Source organism: Corythoichthys intestinalis, chromosome 13, assembly GCF_030265065.1.
Source record: "Corythoichthys intestinalis isolate RoL2023-P3 chromosome 13, ASM3026506v1, whole genome shotgun sequence".
Classification (NCBI taxonomy): domain Eukaryota; kingdom Metazoa; phylum Chordata; class Actinopteri; order Syngnathiformes; family Syngnathidae; genus Corythoichthys; species Corythoichthys intestinalis.
Window position 1 is genome coordinate 10,104,561 of NC_080407.1, and position 6,000 is coordinate 10,110,560.

Sequence of the window (6,000 nt, forward strand, 5' to 3'; positions counted from 1 at the left end):
TCTAAAATGCTCCTAAATCGGCAAAATCTTAACTTAAATCTATCTTTAAATGATGAAACAATTTTAAAACTTACACATGTTTAAAGTAGACAGAAGGGAACTAATGCAATAACGGGAGAAATTTTAACAACTTTAACTATTGATTCACAACTTTAAATGACTTCCACACATAGCAAAGGTTACTAGCTAGTTATCGCAATACCCTTGTGTCTAGTTAAGTGGAGGGTAAAGAATTGGGCTTGGGCCAATTGTCCCCCAAGCCCTTTAAGCTTCACATTGTGTGACCTGTTTTTTTTTTTTTTTTTTGGGAGAAAAAAAAAAATATCACTAGTTACTTTGCCAAGTAACTAATTACTCTTACATTCAGGTAACTGAGTTACTAAAGCAATAACTTTTTGGGAGAAGTAATTTGTAACTGTAATTAATTACTTTTTTAAAGTAAAATTAACAACACTGCATGGCACTAAATGCGTTAGTAGACAGCCGCCATCTTAAAGCAGTAGACTTTTTAGGACGGCTCTGTTGTAGAGAACCTTCCTAGCGAACCTAAGTAACTTTTTGTATAAAATACTTCTAAATCGGCAAAATCTTGACTTGAATCTATCTTTAAATGATGAAACAGTTTTAAAACTTTCATATGTCGAAAGTAGAGAGAAAGGAACAAATGCAATAATGGGAGCAATTTTAACAACTTTTAACAGTTGATTCAGGGTAAAGGGTAAATTAGGGTAAAGAATTGGGCTCGGGCCAATTGTACCAAAAACCTTCACAAAAAACTTCACATAGTGTGGCCAATGTTTTTTTTTTTTTGTGTTTTTTTTTTGAGGGACAAAAAAAAGTAATTATCACCAATTACTTTGCCAAGTAACTAATTACTCTTACATTCAGGTAATTGAGTTACTAACGCAATTACTTTTTGGGAGAAGTAATTTGTAACTATAATTAATTACTTTTTTTCAGTAAGATTAACAACACTGCTTATAATAAAGTATAACTTTATTAACATTGTTTTGTTTGTAACAGAGAAGACTTGACGTGCATCAATTTGCCTGAATTAAAAAAAAAAAAAAAATTCACATCCAAACAAAAAAAAATACACTCAAGGTACATTTTTGACTATTTGATACAGAAAAATAAAATGTAATAAAATCAGTAAATAATAACAAATTAAAATTGATTAGAAACATTCACTCATGAGGACAATGTGCCAAAAAATTTGACCGAAAAAACAAATCTGAATAAAAGAAGAAGAAAAAAGTGTCCTTGGACAGGACAGTTTTTATTTTTGCTGCTCACAGTATTTACCTCCTTTGCAATGGTGTGGAGTTATTTTGCAATTAGCACGCTAACTATGCTCACTGGCTTACTGATATAACACTGACAAAGCAGGACGATTGTTGGCAATATTCGGCACGTTTTCACTGAAAAAATCAAGCGGCTTAACAATGAGATTGGGGTCTAATGTCTTTAAGTGGCGTCTTAATTGATTTGGCTTCTGGCTGTTTGCTATAATTATTTTTAGACACAGTAAACAGTGGTCTTTCATAATCACCCACTGTATTAAAAGTCAAAGCTAAAAGGCAAACGGCATGAAAAAAGCGCATTCACGGCGGCCGAGGTAGAACCGTAGGTGAGGGCGGTCGTCGTGACGATCCCAAGCCGAAAATGGCACTTCTCGGGCGGCGACGTGAGAACCGGACAAGACAGTGGGTCGCTGCGTGAGTGAGTCCGGTCGGAAAACGGCTTTCGAAAACGGCGGTGGCACACTGCTCTTCATATCTGTTGTCTGTGTGTGCTGAGTGCTCTTCCTTAGTTCAAAAATACTGCGCGCACTCTGAAAATGAGAGCACCACTGCCACCTACTGAGTGGATGTGCAAGTACACTTTATTCCAGTACGGCAAAAAAAAAAAAAAAAAAAAAAAAAAAAAACATGTTCCCCGAGGTCACATGCGCCCCCCCTGGCATCGCTCTGCGCCCCCCCAGGGGGGCGCGCCCCACTATTTGAGAAGTACTGGGCTAAGGAGAGGCAATCATGGACTGTGAGTGACTGGATGAATTTTCGGAACTTTTGTTAGGTGCCGTTCCAGTGAGATTTACAAAGATAACTGCCTCAAGAAGACATCAAAATTCCCTCAGTCCTTGATGATATGGGGCTGCATGTCAGGCAAAGGCACTGGGGAGATGGCTGTGGTTAAATCTTCAATAAATAAAATTTTACACAGCTTTCTTATCCCTTCAATTGAAAATATGTTTGGGGATATTGAAATCATTTTCCAAGATGACAATGCACCATTCCACAGAGCTAAAACTGTTAAAGCATTTCTTGGAGAAAGACTCATCCAGTCAATGCCTGCAAATAGCCCAGATCTCAAACCTATTGAAAACCTGTAGTGGAAATTGAAAAAAATGGTCCACAGCTAGGCTCCGACCTGCAATAATGATCGGCAACTGCAATCAAAGAGAGTTGGCTCCAAATTGATGAATACTCATCAAGTCCATGCCTCAGAGACGGCAAGCTGTCATAAAAGCCAGAGGTGGTGCAACTAAATACTCCAGTAGAGATGCATTTTGATTGTTATTTCTTTGTTTGTTTCTCGTGATTCCGTATATTTTTTCCTCAGAATGGAGTTATTCTATATTTATTTCCCTTCACTTGCTCTATAAAAGTAACATTTACTGACCACCACGATGTTTTTATTCATTTCTTTTAGTGTTTCAGAATGCTAAAGAGTTGCACTTCTGAACCAATTATTTTTTTCAAAATGTCTGAGTGAGCGCTCGTCCGAGACTGGTGATTCCATACTTTTTTGCTCGGGGTTGTAATCACTTCTGAGCATGCTTGGCAATTACTTGTTTTTGATATTAAGCTGTCACATCCTTTGCAGTCCATGGGAACACTCAAGTAAGGTCAAAGTGACACGAACTATGCTGTTAACAGGAAGGAAGAAAACAATTGGCATGAGTGTTATTAAGAAGTCCAGTAAAATGAAGGAAATTGCAATTTTATTAGATTTAGGGATATTAAATCTAGTAAGCCGTTTTGACTTTTTATGGCCTCTTTAGTTGTCAGTAACATCAACATGACAAAAAAACAACAACAAAAAAACAAATTAAACTCAAGTCTCACGAGACATTAGGATGCTTGTTAGGCCTACTGTTTAGAACAAGCAACTAATTTAAGAAAAGCAATAGAGTACAGCCTCTAAAAGAAGAATTTTGGAGAAAAATGACATTATGCTCAGTCAATATCCTAATTTAGACATAATAGCCTACCTGTTACATCTGCAGCCGCAAACTTGATGAAGACGAGCCTCCCCTCTGCTTTTCCTGCTGGGGGTCCGCTGCAAAAACGGCGCACACGGCGTGTCACGACAGTGCGTCACATTAAAACCACAGATCCCTAACGAAAAGCCCAGAGAGATTGATGGCAGGCCAGCAACAACACGGTTCGGCCATATTTTGGATTTTCGCAATTAAAAAAAAAAAAAAAAAAGAGCGTTCCTATCAGCGAGAAGCGCACGCAGCTGCAAGCCGATAGACGCACACCTCCCACCGGACAGAAAAGCCAAGTTCGCCCGCTGATGTCGCGGTGGTTTTTTCTCTCTCGGTCGCGCTCTCAAAAGTTACACGTTATTTCCTAATACGTATCCACACAATATCCGCAGAATGTCTTTTGAAAATAAAATTCCCACAGATCCCGGTGAGTGTCCGGAATAAAAGCACCGCTGATGGACTCTCAATGTGTTCTGAACTGATCAACTGCGATGACTCGACAAGGCAACCTCTATGTCAAGTCTGACGACATGAAACCGGAAGAGACAGGGAAATCAGAACTTCAAAACTTTCAAAATAAAATGAACTAAAACCTTCAAATTAACGCGTAGTACACATTCATTCAAGGGCGTAGTTTGGTCCCAACATTGGTAGGGACGATAACCTGCATGTACACATTTTGCTGTGGACGGACATTAATAAGACCAAACCGATTGGGTACATTTCTCAAAAATAGCTGGATACTACATAAAAATGAAAAAAAAAAAAAAATTTCATATCGGGAGAAAGTCATTTTTCAAAATGCTTGCTTCATATAAAGGAAATTTACAGTGGTTGTGTTTTTTTCTAGGGCTGTCAAACGATTAAAATTTTTAATCGAGTTAATTACAGCTTAACAATTATTTAATCATAATTAATCGCAATTCAAACCATCTATAAAATATGCCATATTTTTCTTTAAATTATTGTTGGAATGGAAAGATAAGACACAAGATGGATATATCCGTTCAACATACGGTACATAAGTACTGTATTTGTTTATTATAACAATAAATCAACAAGATGGCATTACCATTATTAACATTCTGTTAAAGCGATTCATGGATAGAAAGACTTGTAGTTCTTAAAAGATAAATGTTAATACAAGTTAGAGAAATTTTATATTAAAACCCCTTTTAATGTTTTCATTTTAATAAAATTTGTAAAATTTTCAATCAAAAAATAAACTAGTAGCCCGCCATTGTTGATGTCAACAATTACACAATGCTTATGGGTGCTGAAGCCCATAAAATCAGTCGCACCCAAGCACCAGCAGAGGGCGACCAAACTCCAAAAAACACAAGTAACAAGTGGTCATTGCACTGTGCTGTCATTTTAATCTGTTTGAGCGGGGCATGTGCGTTAATTGCATCAAATATTTTAACGTGATTAATTTTAAAAAATGAATTACCGCCCGTTAACGCGATAATTTTGACAGCCCTTGTTTTTTGGGGGGGGGGGGGCTTAAAAAATGTGTATAGGCTGCTAACATAATTTTTTTTTTTTAAAGGTCGTAGAAAATACACTTTAATTAATGAATAAATGCACAAATGCACAGTCGAATTAAATTTGACAGTATAAAACATACAGGAAGACACCTCTCTAAGCAGCTTTCTAGTCTAGTTTTACAGGTTAGCAAGTTCACACAGTTTAATGTTATGCTAACTGATGCAGGTTGGACTTTCAGTAGCAAAATTAGTGGTGTGTTCCCCACCTCCACAATATTGACCGCTTTTTACATTACAGTGGCTGTGGCTGCTGCTGGCCGAAAAAAAAAAAAAATCTTAATACCCCTCCTCTTCAAAGGGGGAAGAGGAGGCGTCATATTGACATGTATTTATGTAGGGATTGTGTGAATGTGGGGGTTCTCGTCATCAGCCAATCAAACGTGCATTAGAGGGAAAAAATGGACCGGCACATTCCACAAGTGAAAAGGGGTAAGTCTGAACATAAAGAAAGTAATTCACTTAATAATGGTAGGGTCAATTCTATCCTAACAACACAAGGGAAGAAAATCTAAATGACCTTTACAGCTGAACTCATTGAATAATGCAAATAAGGTTGGTGGGGACAATTTGAGCATCCTGAAAAGTTGCTAGTGTTATATCCCTACCGTCCCTAGGCAAACCTACGTCCTTGCATTCATTGTGTACAAAACGACGGACCACTGCAAGTATTTAAAAAAAAAAAAACACTCTCACCACGTTCAAATATCACGTTTCTACTCATTTGTACAGCCCTGGATTTGTCTGTTAACACAAAAGTTGAGACAGTTTTATTTTATTTTGTGAGATCCTACAGGAAGTTGTGTATTACACACATTTCTGTTGTATGTGCGCACTGCTTTATCAATTTAGGAGGGCGTAAATCATCAATTTTGGGCCTGGATTATGTCAATAAATTGGAAAAAAAAAAAACTAGGGCTGCAGCTATCGATTATTTAGGTAATCAATCAATGGTGTAGGTGTGGTCTCAACATTGGTAAGGACAATATACAGTTTATCACAAAAGTGAGTACACCCCTTGCATTTCTGCAAATATTTAAGTATATCTTTTCATGGGACAACACTGACAAAACGGCACTCTGACACAATGAAAAGTAGTCTGTGTGCAGCTTATATAATAGAGTTAATTTATTTTCCCCGCAAAATAACTCAATATATAGCCATTAAAATCTAAACCACTGG

The 6,000-nt window shown here is 37.2% G+C and overlaps 1 protein-coding gene across 13 annotated transcripts in view; it reads right to left on the bottom strand.

Moving 5' to 3' along the window:
- Positions 1–3,795, bottom strand: part of wnk1b (WNK lysine deficient protein kinase 1b) — a 167,301-nt gene extending 163,506 nt beyond the window's left edge. For all 13 annotated transcript variants that reach the window (XM_057856246.1, XM_057856245.1, XM_057856248.1 and 10 more), the window contains exon 1: positions 3,275–3,795. The gene's annotated coding sequence lies outside the window, so the exon portion shown is untranslated. The remainder of the gene's footprint in view (positions 1–3,274) is intronic.
- Between the last annotated feature and the right edge of the window lie 2,205 nt (positions 3,796–6,000).